Consider the following 17,409-nt stretch of genomic DNA (forward strand, 5'->3'; position numbering starts at 1 on the left):
GGCATCACTTTTAGTGAGTACATCAATGCAAGTGGTTTTTCAGCCAACTTGCTCAGTGTACTGTTTGTTGAAGTGATATTAGCTGCTTTTAAATGCAGTCCAGCCATTGGACAGCTATTGGAGTGGCACCACAGTTCAAAGAGATTATTTTGAATACTTTTCTAGTAATACAAAATTTAATTAAAAATTCTCAACATAGTAAGTATAGAGAAAGCATACAAAATAGAAGGGAAAGGTGCTGAGTATTGCTAATGCAGCATTATTACAAGTCACACACTGGAAATTTTGGGATAATTAGCAGAGACTTCAGACATTCTGGGCTATGCAGAGACCTGAAGAAAGTCTGTCTGATGGCACAATTACACATCAGAAACAATTTATGATAATACAAGACCAAAACTCTATTCCTATCTACTCTGTTAGAGGTCTAGTACCTGCTCTGTGTGGTATTAGCAATGGTTGGGGTGAGTATCATTAAAGATGTGCAATGTTATGCAAATATTATTACAAGCTATGATAATAAGTTAACTACGTATAACCTGTTATAGCTCCAGAAGCCATATGCAGAAGCAGCAAAGGCAGAGTACATTGCATACAGTACTTACAATGGACCTTTGGGTGACAGACACCAAACAGTTCTGGAGGCTCCTGCCAATGCTGAAAGACCCCAAAGTATTTCACATATTTCAGACTGTTCGGATTCTGTTCGTGTAATACGGTTTTCACCTCCAACTTTACAAATATTGTGCAATAATGGACGATGCAACCAAGCCACCAAACCAGAAATATTAAAAATGTATTTAATTTACTATGAGAAAAAGACTGTATTAGAACAGAATTAGATGTATTTTAGTGAAGACTGCTTTCACAACAGGTAAATCACTATTGTCACCAATTTGAATAAAACTCCCTAAGATCATAGGGTATTATTTCATCATCTGATGGAGGCTGCTTGCTTGGGTTTTTACTTCAGTAAATATCTTTTGGTGTAGCACAGAATGTTTGCTATAACACAACAGACAACATCCAACACTGTAAGCACAGAGCTTTATTCATCCTGGAAATTTATGCAAAATCCTACTCAGAACTGAAGAATTAAACAGTAATAAAATCTATGTTTTAAGATATGAATATAGAGATTTTGTGTTTGGATAATAACTTTGTAAGGACAATAACAGGAATTTGAATGCAATGATATTTTGTTACACCTTAGAGTACTTCCACTATTTTCTTCAGAAAAGAAAGCAACTGAAAAAAAATTCCTTTTGGCTCATTATAGCAAGAACACTCCTGTATCACTTCAGTTTCCATACTCACTTAGGCAGATACATAAATTTCATGGATTTAGAATCATTTATGATGTTAGTCCCCAGTGTGTCATGTGAATCTTTTTGCAACAGCATAGGCAGACTGGGAATATTAGGATTCTTTCTCTGCTATATGAAATTGAGGAGTTAGAGTGTTTTTTTTTTTGTTGTTTTTTTTTTTTTTTTTTTAATTATTATATATATATACATATTATTTATTTAAAGTTATTTAACAGTATTTTTCATGCAGAAGAGGAAGTTTTTTAAATTGACAATATTGCACGTTGCCCAACATTAATACTAGCTGACAGATTCCAAGTAAAATACACCAGCATTCAGTAAATGATATTAAAATAATTGTGGGATTCAGGAATTCTGCACCTCTGTTCTTCACCAAGGACTCTGTGATTTCTTTTTACTTCTTAGATTTTGGAACACCCGAATTGGTCTTGCTATTAGTTATTTTTAGGAGTTCTGATAGGTAGCAGGAAAACAAAACAAAACAGCAACAAAACAAAACAGTCTATAGGAAAAAAATATATTTGTAAATTTATGTAACTGTACTCAACGTAGAACTTTTTTTAAGAAAAAAAATGTTTTAAAACAATGCTGAAATGACAAGGTTATAATAACAAGGTAGGCTCAGTAAAATTGTACTTTTAGACTGTGTTTCTTAGTACTGAAATAAAAAGAGACTTTAGCATATCTGACTATTACAAATCATAACGATGAAGAGTCTGACACATGAAAGCAGTATACTGTTTAGCAATGGGAATTAGTTCAATTATTCACATTAAAGATTCACTCTTCAGACTTGCATTATCTTTGAACTCTTTTGCAATGCACTAGTTTCAGTGATACACATCCTTGCATTGCAAAATAGCAGTAAACTGGCACTGACATATTTTTGCTGTTTCTCAGGGCACAAAGTCAGAATTGCAGTGGTGGTAACATTTGTTTCACATCATGGCACTTTTTTTTTTTTTAATTATTATTATTATCATTATGTATTTATTAATTTATTTATTGTTATTTTATTTTTTATTCCAGACTTGCATTGACAACATTCTGCCTGGACAGAGCATCATCTCCAACACTCATGTGCACTTGCTTTTTGCTCAATAAAGTAGAAAGACTCATATTTGCTCATATCCTCCTTCCTCCTTCTTCTTCATAACTACGGTCTGTAGAGATAAAGTTCTGCAGATTTGCTCCAAGCACAGAATCTACATCAACTCTAGTTTTCACAAGAAACCCTAATGAAACTTTGGGGCTTTCTTCTTTTTTTTTTTTAATGAATATTTTTCAGAAAATAATTTCTCTGTCTCCAGATTAGAGTGGTCATCATATTTAACTTGAAAGTTAAGCACAAGTGTGGTAAAGAAAGAAAAAGTGTAGTCAAAGGAAAATTCCATAACTCCAAGTGAATACCTTCAGGTGTATCTTCATGATTTCAAATATCCCAACTGACTTCAGCATGTGATATTATCACTTGCACAGCTGAGGTTTTTATGCAGTATTTCAATGGAGTTGATCTTCAGATGCACAACAAACTGTGTCTTTGGAAGACTGCCTCTAGATGTAGGAATTCAAATCTAAGTTTTAACCTCAAGAACTCTGCTCAGTTTTCCGCTAGTCCTAGGGACATTTACCTTAACTACTTTACAGTAGCTAAGTCATTCCCAGTCTTTTCAAGAATCTAGCACTTGCAAGTATGTTAATGTGCCACCTTAGGGCCCATGATAGCTGATGTCATAAGAGTTTCTGAACTGGCTACTCTTAACTTCTGGGAAATCAGATGATGGAAGATTTAGGCAAGATCATTAAACTTCAGACTCAAGCTCTTCCACTCCTTTGGCTGAGATTCTCTCATGTGGCATAGTGCTTGTCTGGAGAGTATATTCATCATCTGAAACAGTGATATCATCTCCTCCACTATTTCTACTGTCTGCCTTCTGCTCTGGGCTTGGCCTCAGGCTTCTTCATTCTAATGTAACTGGTGAGAGACCTTTTCTCCAGTCCCCTAAAACATGTGACTCACTACCCATTTGCATCATCTGATTCAAAGTGTACTCTTCTCTCTTCAAGGGGCTGAGAAGAGTTAGATTTTTGAGAGGGTAAACTATTTTTCCCATTAGCCGTTTTAGAGTATAAAAATGTTGTTTTGTGAGCTGAAAGAATTTCTGTTTTAAAGTTCTGTGGCATTTATGCCACTGTAATTTGAAGGAGTAGAAAAGGAAGTACAAACTTTCAAAAAGGAAACTGCATTGTCATGCAAACATTGTTTTTATGAGTTCTCAGTTATCAACAAGAAATCATAAGCTCTTTGGAGACAGATTTCCCTAATTGTCACACAGGAGTAAGCAATAAAAAACTTTGGGAAATATAAGACAAAATGTTTTCAGTATGTCTTCTAGCAAACAATGAAATCATATCTTTGTATTTTAATAGTAAACAAATATCTATATGTAGAATTACCAGAGACTGAAAAGTACATATTTATAGAAATCAGTGATTAAAATAAACCATTCTTTTATTTCTCAAATGCTACTATCTCATGATAATGAAACTAAATGTTGTCACAACATCATCAATTCTATTACAGATGCTATGAGACATTCCAGCTGAAAAAGCAGAAGCAAATCTTAATGCTCTTCACTTTCTAACCCTAGCGTACAGGCTCTTTTGGCAGAAGGAGAATGACCTTAGGCTTTGGTGCTTCTCAGCTGCTGGAGTAGCTCCTTGGGCAGACAGACTGCTGTAAATTGCAGTACAGATTAGATTGCCCCTGGCTGATTCTCAAGTCAGGGGAATAAAAATATGTCTCTGTTTCCATTTTCTCAGCTGTGCCAGCTGAGGAACCAGCCTTAAAGTTCACTACTTGCTGAAGGCATGAAAGGGTGTCATGGTGCCATAGACAGGGCTGATACTCATGTCTGTCTGAAGGAACAAGGGCTACCAGCTTGCCTATGAAACGGCACATTTACTTGTGTCCTTCTGTATACTTGTGCAGTTCTTTTTACAGTGAACGCCTAATGCTTTCTGGGGCCTTTAGGTACTATTGTGCAGCAAATAAATAATGCTTTGCTATGTATATATGAGTGAGATAAAATATTCCTCAGTATTCCTCCAGTAAATTGTCTTATTTTACAAATAGTATATATTCTGAGAATCGGAAATAAAATAAAATAAATAAAATAAAATAAAATAAAATAAAATAAAATAAAATAAAATAAAATAAAATAAAATAAAATAAAATAAAATAAAATAAAATAAAAAAATAAAATATGGAAAGAATGGATATGCAACACAATACAGAAAAACAATTAATATAATTAAAATCTAGAAAATTATAATGCTTAAAATGTTCTGAAAATGCACTGTTTTATTTAAAAATGTTTAAAGTTGGTTAGATGGTAACAAGTTACATTGAAACTAGTATCTTGCCTATGAACTGCAAACAAATAGCTTTTTCAGTGCTTTAATTTCTATTTGAAAGGCTACACTAAACTGTGGGATGTTGACTTTCAAGGATTTTAGCTCCAGTATCAGCTTGACCATAAATTCAGCTCTATTCAGCCCATTTCAGTAAACATTCAAAACAAGTAATAGAATATCTTGTATAATAAGAATTACCTTGGGTGTCTCAAGTCAACACTTAAATCTATCAATAGTCATGATTGATAGACCTATCTTAGTTTTTCACTTTTGATATATGTACACTCATGCAGGAAGGAGTATTAAAAATCTTTCTGTTTAGAACTTCTATTGTAGACTCTTATAGACTCTTTGAAAGTATATAAAAGCAAGATACTGCAAAGTGTACAAAATGATATTAATACCCTGGTGACACATTTATTATAGAAGAAGTAAAGTATTATAGGAGGTAAATATCAATGTATGTCTTCCTATACCCTTAAGAATTTAGTCCCACAAAGAAACGTCTCAACCCTTTTTCAAGTTTTATGAGGGCTTCTTTAAATATTTAGAGTTGGGAAAGCCACTTATTTTCTACCTCAGGCCAATGAAAGAGGAACTTTCTTTTAGTCTTTTTAAAATATGAAAGGGGCAAGATCGCTAACATCAGAAGCCTCCTCCCTTTTCTCTAAGAATGGTTCTTTCAAATCTTCAAATTAAAAAAATATTTTTCTCTGTAGTTTCCTGATCTTGCACAAGATGTTGAGCCACACATAGTGCTTTAATCCCACCAGGCTGTGTGTGTGTGTTTGTTGGTGTGTCCATGTCTCTGCATATGTTAGAGGAAAAGAACAGTTTAATTTTCAAACACTATGAAGAATGTAAGAATGAATGCTCATTATACGTTGTTGCTTTAGCTAGTCTGCCTATATAGTCAAGAATTAAGGACAATAAAATGTTATCATTTCTTATAGATAAAGCAAGGCAAGGAATAAACAGGCCCAAAATAAACAGGCAATGCAATTCTGTTTATTTTTCAACAATGGATCTACCCAGACTCCCATAGGCTTGCAAAATTTCATCTGAATGTTTTTAAATACCCTGGGAAAGAAATGTAATAGTAGTAGTAGTAGTAGTAGAAGGAGAAGTAGGAGAAGGAAAAGGAGAAATACAGAATCATACAAATAAAATCATCTAGGTCAAAAAGACCTTCAGGATCACCAAGTCCAACCATCAACCCGACCTACCAAGTCCCATAACTAAACGATGTCCCTTAATAGTGTTAGTGGTAGTATTAGTGGTGGTGGTAGTAGTTGTAGTATAGTGGATACCATATATCAAAGAAGTTGGTACAACTACAAAAGGGAGCAACCAGCTCTCATAATTTCCAGAGTCCCAAACCTGTCACATCCTACTTTCATAGAGGTCCATAGAATCTGAAGCATGCAAAGGCAACTGGGATGTGCATAAAAATGGTCTGATAGAGGGTGGAAAACAAAACAAAACAAAACAAAACAAAAACCAACCTAGACCAGTGCTCCCTCTTACGTTCTATACACTCAAAATTCAAGCTGAAGGGAATCACCCTAAGGATTTCTGTGCAATCTAACAGTAACAGTGCAGAAGAAGATGAGGACGGACTCTCAAGCAGTCAGACTCTAGTATTTCAAGTCATAAAATCATAGGTTAGATCATAAATCAGACTTGAATGGTAATTAGGTCCTCAGGCCTTACAATGGTCCTGCAAACTTTCTCCTTTTATGTCTAGATCAGTGCCATGCTTACATAATTAAAATGAGTTACTTTCATACACTTTTTAAGTATATTGAAAAATGCCTAACATACACTTTTAAAGGAAATAGTTCTGTGGTGACATAGGGTTAGTGGATTTACTTCAGTTACATGCACTTAGTGAACTTTTCAAAGTGCTTGACACTAAAAGCTGCTTATACATAATTTATATCATACTTGCTAGCTGAACTCTGTTCTCATACTTCATGCCTGCTATTCTCATGAGCCTAATAGCAATAATCCATCATGTATATGTATTGTATTCTGATGCTGTTTACAGGTTGATAAAGACACAATGAAAAGATAAATAGATGGTAGTTGCAACAAAGCCATGTTATTAGAAGTTAGGAACAGAAATTTTATTATTTCGTATGTACATTGATTTTTGGTACCATGTTTTACACTCCAGAGATTAAGTGATAAATGTTATCTGTCCGTACTTTTTTAAAGGAAAAGGACTAATTAATACAAATTCCAATTATTTTCTATTCTTATTAGGGCAGCTGTGTTACTGTAATAAACATATTTAGCTTTCTTGGATCCACTGGAGTCTTGTCAGTTCATAACAGCTATGGAATTGAATATCATATGTATAATTTATTCCAAGTATCACCAAAGTAAACTGACGTAAACTGAATAAAACAATTTGTATTTAAATATTACAATTTTTAATGGATTTCTAGAGAGTTTACCTTTATATTTGGAAAAGACTCCATGTTTATAGTATGTAACACTGAAAATATTTTTTTCCTTGGCAATGATATGAGCCAAGAAGTTTGATGCTTCTCAGTGATTCTTGCAGAACGCTGGACCATGTCTATGTGACTTTTTAAGGCATCATGTGCATGTAGATGATCCGAACTTTCCCTTTTTTAGTGTGTAATCTGATATTTTCTACAAAGAAAGAAAAAAAAAAAGATTAAGATAATTAAAGTAAGAAACTGGCCTGAACAGATATATTAAAGAAGAGCTAACTAAACATTTTTAAATTTCCCTCCTGCAATTTAAATTTAAACAATTTAATTTGCCTCTATCTGTCTCAAACTTTTTGTTGTTGTTTTAAATTATTTCAGAAAGTATATTTTGGAATAATATTTCAAAAATATGGGATTAACAAAGATTTACATCAAGTTGTTTTAACAGACAATTAATGGAATCTCTAAACTTAGAGAACACTGTCACATGATTGATCACATCAGGAGAAAATAAAATGTAATGATTTAACTTTTATCCTACTGGAAAAAAAATATTAGAAATTTGTAGTTCATGAGTACTGATTTCAAGTGTGTGATAATACTTGACGGTAGTTAGTAATAGAGGTCAGTTATTGCATACATGAAATCTGATTTTCATTCATGTAAATGGTGAGTCCCGTTACTGTTTAAAAATCCTGCTGCTTTTAACAAGACTTAGTCCTTTTATCTCTTTTAGATTCGAGTCCATTAAAAGGAAAGTACTCTGGCACTTCAGCAGTAAATCTAGAAAGTACTCTGGCACTTCAACAGCAAATCTAGAAAGGCTAAAAAAAAAAACAAAACAACAACAACACAAGTAATGTACATAAAAAGAAACATGGAAAGGGGTTCCACAAAGTCTTTAAAAAAAAAAAAAAAAAAAGTTTATTACTTCACAGAAAACAACAAATAACAGATGACATAATGAAGCATAAAACTTTCACTATATTTTTTCTTCATTCTTCACTAAAAAGGTTAATTTTTAAATTAAGCTTAAAATATTTAATATTAATAACAAAGTGCTAGAACTACATGGCATAATTGGTTGAGATACAAAAATTCTTAGATGAACCATATCTGCTAAAACCATCATGATTTAACATTTTTCCCTAAAGTATTTATGAAGCAAAATCCTCTCTGAACCATTAGCAGTCATCTTTGAGAACTCTTCAGTACAGATAAAGGCTGAAGGGACATCTAATGGAAAAATACAACTAGTAAACTAAAAAAAGAAAAAAGTATTATGTATCATCTGCCTAGTTCATACTATGATACAGGAATAAATAATTAATCAGTGATTTTCTCTGTCAGTACCTAGAAAATCTGAAGTTGACTAAAAGTAACCACAACAGAATTACTGAAATCACAACACAGTTACAAATCACAGCAGGCCAATCTGATTTCCTTCCATGATGGCAGAAATTGCTAAGTGGGTAATGGGCAAGCACTTATGTACTTTTTCTGTCTTGACGTGTGATAATTCCATATGATACTGTCATATTTCAAAGTATGGAAATATGTTCTGACTGAAATTACTGCAAAATCAGTTGAATTGCTTAGCAGAGACAACTTAGCATCTGTTCACTGTCAGACTGAAAGAAGTGTTTTAGTGCAGCATTATGCAGTATTTTCATTTATACTTACTCGATGGAGCAGTATTAGTGGGTAACAACGACCAGGAGGGATATGGACATTCTGGGAGGTAGGATTAGATTCAGCATGATTTTGATGAACTGAAGAAATGGTACAAAACCAATAAAATAGAATATAAAAAAGACATATTCATACTGCCTTAGAAGGAAATAAAAATGTAAAATGTAGAATGGTTCACTAGGCAGATATACTGCAGAAAAGGGGCTAAGGATTACAACTGAGTGCAAATGGAGTGTTAGGTAATGTTGTAAAACTAGAAAAGAAAAGAAAAAAAAAAAAAAAGGATGATTTAAAGTAAGTCCGGAGACATATGGAGCACATATTTCAGTCTAGTCAGCATTTGTGATGTCTTGATGGGATTACTGAATGTAGCTTTAAGTCCTAATAAAAGAAAGGAAAACGAAAAAAGCAACAAAAGGTTAGTAGATTTGAAAATATGACCACTGAGCAAAGGATGAATGAAAAACAAAACAAAACAAAAAAAACCCTTTCTTTGTCTTGAAAAAAGAACTGTGGAGTGCCATGATAACAGTCTTACAATGTACAAATTGTTGAAAGGAGAAAAATCTTTTGATGTTAATGTTGCCACCAAATGTGAAACAAAAATAATCATTTGCAATAAGAAAGATTTATGTCATATATCAGAAAAAAAATTTCAATACAGTTATTCTCAATACAGTTATTCCAAATTATTCTCAAAAGTTGCATGTTTAACAAAATAATAAGTATTTTTTCCCCTCCAGAAAAATATGAAAGGATGATACAGCCTTGAAATTGGAAGGGCCAGGTTATTTTCTTGTATTTTTTTGTTTATTTAGTATAACAGAGTGTATAAGTGAGTATTATTTTCCATTTACAAAAAATAAAAATATATTTTAATAAAAGTGTTCAATAATTTTTTCTAGGTTTCTCTTCCAAATAAAGGGAGCATTCTTACAGCTTAGCAGTTGTAGATGTTGCCATTTACCCCAATGTTTTCATAACTGTTATTTCATAATATCTTCTGTAATGTACGCACTTATATTTCACCATTAATAAATAAATAAAAAAAAAATTCTTCAAAAAATTCCACGCTACCTGTAGCTATAACTTCCCTTATACTTAGAAAATAAAGGACACTGAGACTTTTTTCTTTTTTTTCTTTTTCATTCAAAAAAAATGACTTTTCATAAGTTACAAATAGTAAACAAATCTTTGATCAAGACCTTCAGTCACTAAGTAAATAAGGATCATCATAATGGATAAAATCTTAACAAAACTCCCCTGAAGGTCAGTGTAATCCTGATTTGGTTGAATAGATTCATCTATGTCATTAAAGGTATATCTATTTCACTATGAGAATGAAATTTAATTTGAACATTTAAAGATAAAATGAACTGGCTTTTGTGTTGGTGACTTTATCTTGAGCAGAAGGAGGGAGTGCTCTTGTGTATGGGCCTATCTGAAATAATAAAAATTGCTATTCCACGATTCTCTTAGCATTTGTAGAAATACATATCTTGCTTTCTATAGAAAACGCCATAATGACTCATATCAAATCATTTGTGTCAATGATACCAAAATATAATTTATGTTACGTTGTATTTACCTGTTTCTTATTCCATTCCTCCAATTCCTATTGTTTGTGGGAAGTTTGGAGTTAGACATAAGTTCATTATTACTCTGACTTGTCACAAGTGTTCATTGTTAACCAGCACAAACATCATATGCTGACCTACAATGCAACACTTCCATCAGGATGAGATCTGTTCTGCTCCAATTGCAAGTTTCATCTCAAGTTGCTTACAATGAACAGAGAACACCATATGTTTTTTAATATATTCACAAGTAGTTTCTGATTTAAAATGAAGCAGTCCCTCTGTGAAAGCACATCTGTATCACTGTGCAGAATCCATTTCAAAGCCTTCACTGTAGTAAGAAAAAAGAAAAATACCTGCTGGGACAGTCCTGTTGAAGATATAGACACAGAAATGATTATTTTCAAGTCCTGATTTGGGGTTATGTGGGATGGTCAATTTGTTATGCCCAGAAACAGAAGGACAGATGCTTACATATGTTTTATCTCCCCAGTCAGGCAGCTGCTGAATGGTACATTTTGGCATATAATTCTGGTTTAACTCCACCTTACTCATTTGTGAATGCAGTATAAAGCCTAATCATGAGAAAGATCTTTATCTCCCTCAGTATAAACATGAAACTATTAAAGAAATAGTGAGTATTGTTTTCTGGCCCCAGAAAGCATAAAAATGGAACCATATGGAAGAGATTTGCCTGGAGAGTCTGTTTTTGAGTTTGCATTATCATTAAGAAAAATTTCAAATTGTTGTGTGATTTAAAATAATGTACAACATTTTCTGAGTTTTCATGAAATTATTTAACTAGGGAAAAAAAAAGAATAAAATTAGAAGAAATAATAGGTTTCTGTGGCCATTTGTTGTACTGAAAAATACCCAAAAAATAATGATTGATTCATTAGGTATAGGGTATTTCTTATCTCCGCATTAGTATAGAATCCAAGTGTTTTAAATCTTGTTTGATACTGTAAACTGAAACATCATCTATCAGATCTGAAAAAGTACTTAAATTACCTTAACTGTGTTTTTCTTTCTATTATATTATAAATGTTGATATTATTTATCTTCACAAAAGAAATCTTTTTTTTTTTTTTTTTTGAAGGTGAAATGTTACCTCAATACAACAGAATAGAGAAACAGGACTTCCAAAACTTTCTAGCTGTCCTCTTATTGAGGCAATTCCATGAGTCAGATAAAGGATCTGACCATACAATTCACCAATAAGACAATATAGTCAAATGAAATTAATTCATTTATAGAAAAATGACAAAAGCAATTAAATGTAAGTTTTGATCTTGGCTACTATATCTTGCTATAGGTTGTGAGATTATAAATTTCAGAAGATTTAAAGTTTGATAGAGTTACCTTCTCTTGTTTATCTACCATGTATAAAGAAGTCTAAACTGAATTTTTCAAGTCTTAGTTAAAAGAGACCAAAATACAATACACTTTTGGATTAATCACTATTAATCTACAAACCTTGAATTTTTAGTTGTATTATTAAATATATATATATTACTTGAAACACTCAATCCACTGAAATAAAAAAACAAAATAAAACAAAACAAAAAACTTGAAAAATGTCTTTAAATAATTTGGCTATTTATTATATTCTGTGAAATCTACTTGTGATTGTTCAATTTGAAAATAAAGGAAAAATGATCTTCCTTGTACCTCTTCCTTGTACTTTTAAAGTCATTTCTAAGGCTTTGGATAACATTTTGGGTAACTGTAATACTTAAAAATAATAAATTGTAAGGTTTAAACTTTTAAACATTTATATGCAGATCTCTGATCATGATTCCAAACAGATTTTAGAGAAAAAGAAATCAGTAGAATCAACTGGTTTGGGATTACTTTCAACTGCATCTTGGTCACCATGGATAATAAATTTTGATTAGTAATATGTCTTCTTTGAAGAATCATTTAGAAATTACATCAAACTTTCCAGTAAGGATTTTAATTTCATATCACAGAATCACAGAATCACAGAATTTCTAGGTTGGAAGAGACCTCAAGATCATCGAGTCCAACCTCTAACCTAACACTAACAGTCCCCACTAAACCATATCCCTAAGCTCTACATCTAAACGTCTTTTGAAGACTTCCAGGGATGGTGACTCCACCACCTCCCTGGGCAGCCTGTTCCAATGCCTCACAACCCTTTCAGTAAAGAAGCTCTTCCTAACATCTAACCTAAAACTCCCCTGGCGAACATGTATTTAGACATATTTTTAATGATATTTGATGGTACATTGAGGACTACAATTAGCCAGGGAGTTGAAAAGAGACATTCCATAAAGCAGTACAGTAATATATATTACATTACAAAATAAAAAGTAAGGAAAAAAATGTTGGAATATTGAAGTATTATGTCACAAAAAAGTCTTCCTAAGAGGCAAATTAATTATTCAGTAGTGATAGATTCCGTCTTATAGGAAGTAACTAGGAGTGTATACAGTATAGAAAAATGACCAAAAAAATAAAACCTCTGAAAAAAACAGCAACTATGTTAGTCTCTGGGAGGGATGAACTAATAGATTTTAAAAAGAGAAATAATGAAACTTTTCACAGTTGTTTCCAGCAATTGTTCTAGTGCTGACAGGTATATCTATAATGCATCCCAGAGAACAGTACAGAGATGCTCAAGGCCATATGGGATAGGCCTCTGGCACAGAAAAGCACTGTGTAGTACTAATTTGTACACTAAAATATGTGCAGATAAATAAGCAGTTTATATACTGATATAAACAGTAGCTCAATGAGGCATTTGTCCTGCATTTGCTGCTTGTGCTACTGTCTCAACCAAGCTATGATAACTCCTTGCATCATGTGGTAACTTGAGCGTAGGGTATTTGAAACTGCTTTTCAATCTACAAAAGTATGAAGTGTTTACATATTTTTATCCAACTTTAGAATTCAATTATTTTATAGTAACAGCTAATACTGGACATAGCAAAATAAATGATACCAGGGCACCTATGTCTGGTCTTTTTTTACCAAAATAGTGAAAATAAATTTAAAAATTGGGTAAAAAAAAAAAAAAAAAAAAAAAGTTTTATAAAGCATTTTAGACAGGTAAGAAACCATAGTTTCCCTATATTGTCTGTGGTCATAGAATTATTTTCATTATTGAACTTCAATACACATTTTACTCAGAAACAGTATTGTGAGATAAGATATTGATAACTATAACATAATCATACAGGACTTTCAAAACAAACATACTGACTAACCACCAAAGTCAAAGTTAGTTTTGATTTTATTTTATTTTTTTTTAATGGCAAAGCTTGATAATCACTAAACACTCCAGAAAGTGTTATGAAAGCAAAATTATTTATAAGGAATTTGAAATGGTAAGATTTTGAAAATTCTTTTAAACATACACTTCTGCTGAATTTATTTATTTCTAGTCATTTTCTATTGATACCAAAACATCAGTAACTTCTTCAGTCTGCCTTTGAGATCTTTTTTTTTCAGCTTTAAGCAAATTATTATGATCTCTTTACTGTCCTGCTTTCAGCTAGGATAGACTTAATTTTCCTCCTAGTAGCTGGTATGGTGCTGTGTTTTGGATTTAGGATGAGATGATAACACACTGATATTTTAATTGTTGCAGTTAAAGTCCAGTGCCAAGGACTTTGCAGCTTCTCACTCCGTCTTGCCAGCAAGCAGGCTGGGGTTGCAGCAGGAGCTGGGAGGGGACAGACCCAGGACAGCTGACCCAAACTGGCCAAAGGGATATTCTCTACCATATGACATCAAGCTGAACAATTAATATGGGGGGGATGGCCAGGGTAGGGGGACTGGCTGATTGGGGATAGGCTAGGCATGTCTCAGTGGGCAGTGAGCAATTGCATTGTGGATCACTGGTTTGTACATATTATTATTATTATTGTTGTTGTTATTATTATTATTATTACCCACAGGCTTCATTTTTTCTGATTCTCTTCCCGATTCTAGAAGGGAAGGGGGAGGGTGAACAAACAGCTCTGTGGTGTTTAGCTGCTGGCCATGTTAAAACACAACACTTAGAGTCCCATGTCAAAAATATGCAATGTGAACTGCATGTATTATCCTGTTATATTAGAATTCAAGCAATAGGTATTGCATTAATATGATAATCACCAGCATTTGCATTTTGTGAATTAGCAAATATTTATCATAATATTATGGTTATTATAAATGGAGTAGATCTACTGTAGTGTCCATGCAGTAGGAAACATATAAAAGTCCTCTTTGTAAATGTGATGTTGATTTTTTCTAGATATTCTTATGTTCAAAGACTAGTGCATGTTACTGTACTTCTGTATTAGAGTTAGCTTTGTCAGATCAACAGAGCCTTGAATGTGTTTAGTGCCAGGGGAGGCTGACAGAGGGTTCCGCTCCAGGGATTTGTGAGCTTCATTATCATACTGTATGAGTTATAATTACAGTTCTTGAGAGTAGGAGGGTGCTTTGTAAAAATCTTCAGGATATATAAGATAATATTTCAATACCTATTTGTAGGTCTGGAACAGTAGACAATGACATAAAAACTAAAGTATGTCTGTTCGCTGTGCACTACATTCACTACATTGGTACCATTATTTTTATTACAGTTAGCATATATAATTTCTCAGGTTTCCTATTCTCTCTGCTTCATTTCAAAGAAGTTTTCATGTTTTTCCACATCTCATAATGCTTTGCAGCCCAAGGGAATAAAAATAAATAAATAAATAAATAGCCCTAATAGTAATTTTAAGGCCCTTCTCTAGGCTCTGCTACCAGTATAGGAGGGTGGGGCAGATGTTGAAGGAATCTTTTTTCTCTGCTCTTAATTTACTCTTGTTGCAGTCAGTGAGCATACACCACTGAGTAACTTCTCAGTTCAAGCTTTTGCACATGTGACAGGACAAGACACAAAAGACTACAGTTTGATAAACACTTATTTCAGCACCTGTACTGACTCAAGCAGTTTGTATATATCTGGCTCTTCTCATCTTCATTTCCTTTGGTTAAAAATGACTATTTTTTTTTTTATTATTTTTTTTATTTTTTATTTTTCCTCTGGATCAGTTTCTCAGTCCTGTGGCACAGAGTTGCAAACAGTTATACCAGCTTAACTGAGGAGGTAGCATAAAGGCTGCAATGATTGACGAGACCTCCTTAAGCCATAACCTATGCTGAAATGTTCTTCAAAATAGACTGCAAAGACACACTTTCCATGAATTTTATTTTTTTCTGTTGTGTGTAAATGTGAATAGGAGAAACAGAAGAGTTGTTTGGAATGTAGTAGGCATTGATTTTTCTATTGTACACTACTAATTTTTTGACATTCCTGATACTTGCTGTATATACCTTTATTTTTTTCTTAAACAAATGAATCAGATTTTGTAAAAAAAAAAAAGTAAAACACCAGGCAAATAAGAAATGCAATCCTATTTTAACCTGAACTGATCTACCTGAAACTGGACTTTATTAAATTACTAAATTACTTATTACTACTGAATTCCTACATTATGACAAGATTCAATAAAATTCTTAAGATGCTATTAAACATATTGTTTGGAAGTGTAAAAGAGCTTCACTGATAACTTATCTTCAATGATCTTTACTTATCTTTATTATATTTTGATAAACAGAACATGTCTAGGCAAATGTTGGATAATAGCTCAGGAGGCTCTGCTGTCTCTCTCTCTTTTCTTTTTTTTTTTTTTTTAATCTCTCTCTCTCTCTAAATAAATAAATAAATAAATAAGTAACCTGAAGAGGTTTTCTTTGTTAATGGTTGTACCATCAGGTTCAGAAATTGATCTGGGGTTATACTTCATTCTGCTACTTCTTTATGTTATATTAATGCAGCATTGTATATGGAAAATTAAATGGATAAAGTTATTTGTTTAAATTAAAGTCTAATACAAGTTATTCTAGGATCTTGCTTTTAAGATCCCATCCTTTCCAAGGAAAAATAGGTAAGAGTGTCATTGATTCTATTATTAAAGTTTCTGCCACTGAATATTTCTTTGCAAGAAAAATACGACAACAGCTATACAGTACATGTAGCGGTATACAAAGGAGTCCAGAGACTGTGAAGAAACATTCCCAAATGTCTTTTTATTTTGAATCTCAGTAACAGAAGCAGTGCGTTTATTTTTGTTTTGGTGATTCTTCAGTGATTTTAATCAATGTCAGCTGTACATCTTTTCGGTTATTTTTCATTTTCTCAGTATGTTCCTTTCCCTTCATCTTTTTGTCATCTTGATTTTTGCAAATGTCATTAGATCAAACTTAAGTCTACTCTTCTGTATAGTGCATCCAAGAGGATGCCATTGATTATTTGTCATTCCAGTACAGGGATTTTTATTTTATTTATTTTATTTTTTATTTTTTATGTAAGATTGAATTTGTATTAAAATATCAGAAAACAAACATTTTCAAATTTGATCCTTAGTCTAAAAATAGTTAAGCAGTATATTCATAGGATCCAGTTGAAATTGCAATGTATGTCAATAGGGACAAGGCCACAGAATTCGTAATTCTGAAATATTATACAGCTAAGGGCTTTGGCTGTTAATGACATTTGCCATTCACCTCCTCATTTGTCTCTTCTAATTTGGAGTTTTCTGATAACTAATTTTACACCCAATATATGTAAATGTTCATTGTTTTATGAGCAGAATTAAGTTAAATTTCCTTGTAAAAAGAAAACATTTGCGTTATTTTAAATATCATTTCAAGGGACTATGTACATTCATCTCAAGTACTACTCAAAAGGTTTCTGGATGACTGTTCATATTGTTATTTCAATGCCAGGGTTAGAAGTCATGTCATTTCACTGCTAAGCTTGTTACCTCTTATTTTTATTGTTATTATTATTTTTATTTTATTTTATTTTCCTCAAGGAATAATCTGTTTGGCTTTGAATATTAATTTGTATTGACAAAATTGTAT

The 17,409-nt window shown here is 32.5% G+C and overlaps 1 long non-coding RNA gene across 2 annotated transcripts in view; it reads right to left on the reverse strand.

Annotated features, from left to right (window-relative positions):
• Positions 1-4,994: 4,994 nt before the first annotated feature.
• The window catches only part of LOC137855212 (uncharacterized), a 39,786-nt gene continuing 27,371 nt past the window's right edge, over positions 4,995-17,409 (reverse strand). The window contains exon 3 of one of the 2 annotated variants that reach the window (XR_011095601.1): positions 4,995-7,409. This is a non-coding gene — a long non-coding RNA (uncharacterized lncRNA). The remainder of the gene's footprint in view (positions 7,410-17,409) is intronic. The other variant, XR_011095600.1, reaches the window with a different exon arrangement.

This window comes from Anas acuta, chromosome 4 (assembly GCF_963932015.1).
Source record: "Anas acuta chromosome 4, bAnaAcu1.1, whole genome shotgun sequence".
NCBI lineage: Eukaryota > Metazoa > Chordata > Aves > Anseriformes > Anatidae > Anas > Anas acuta.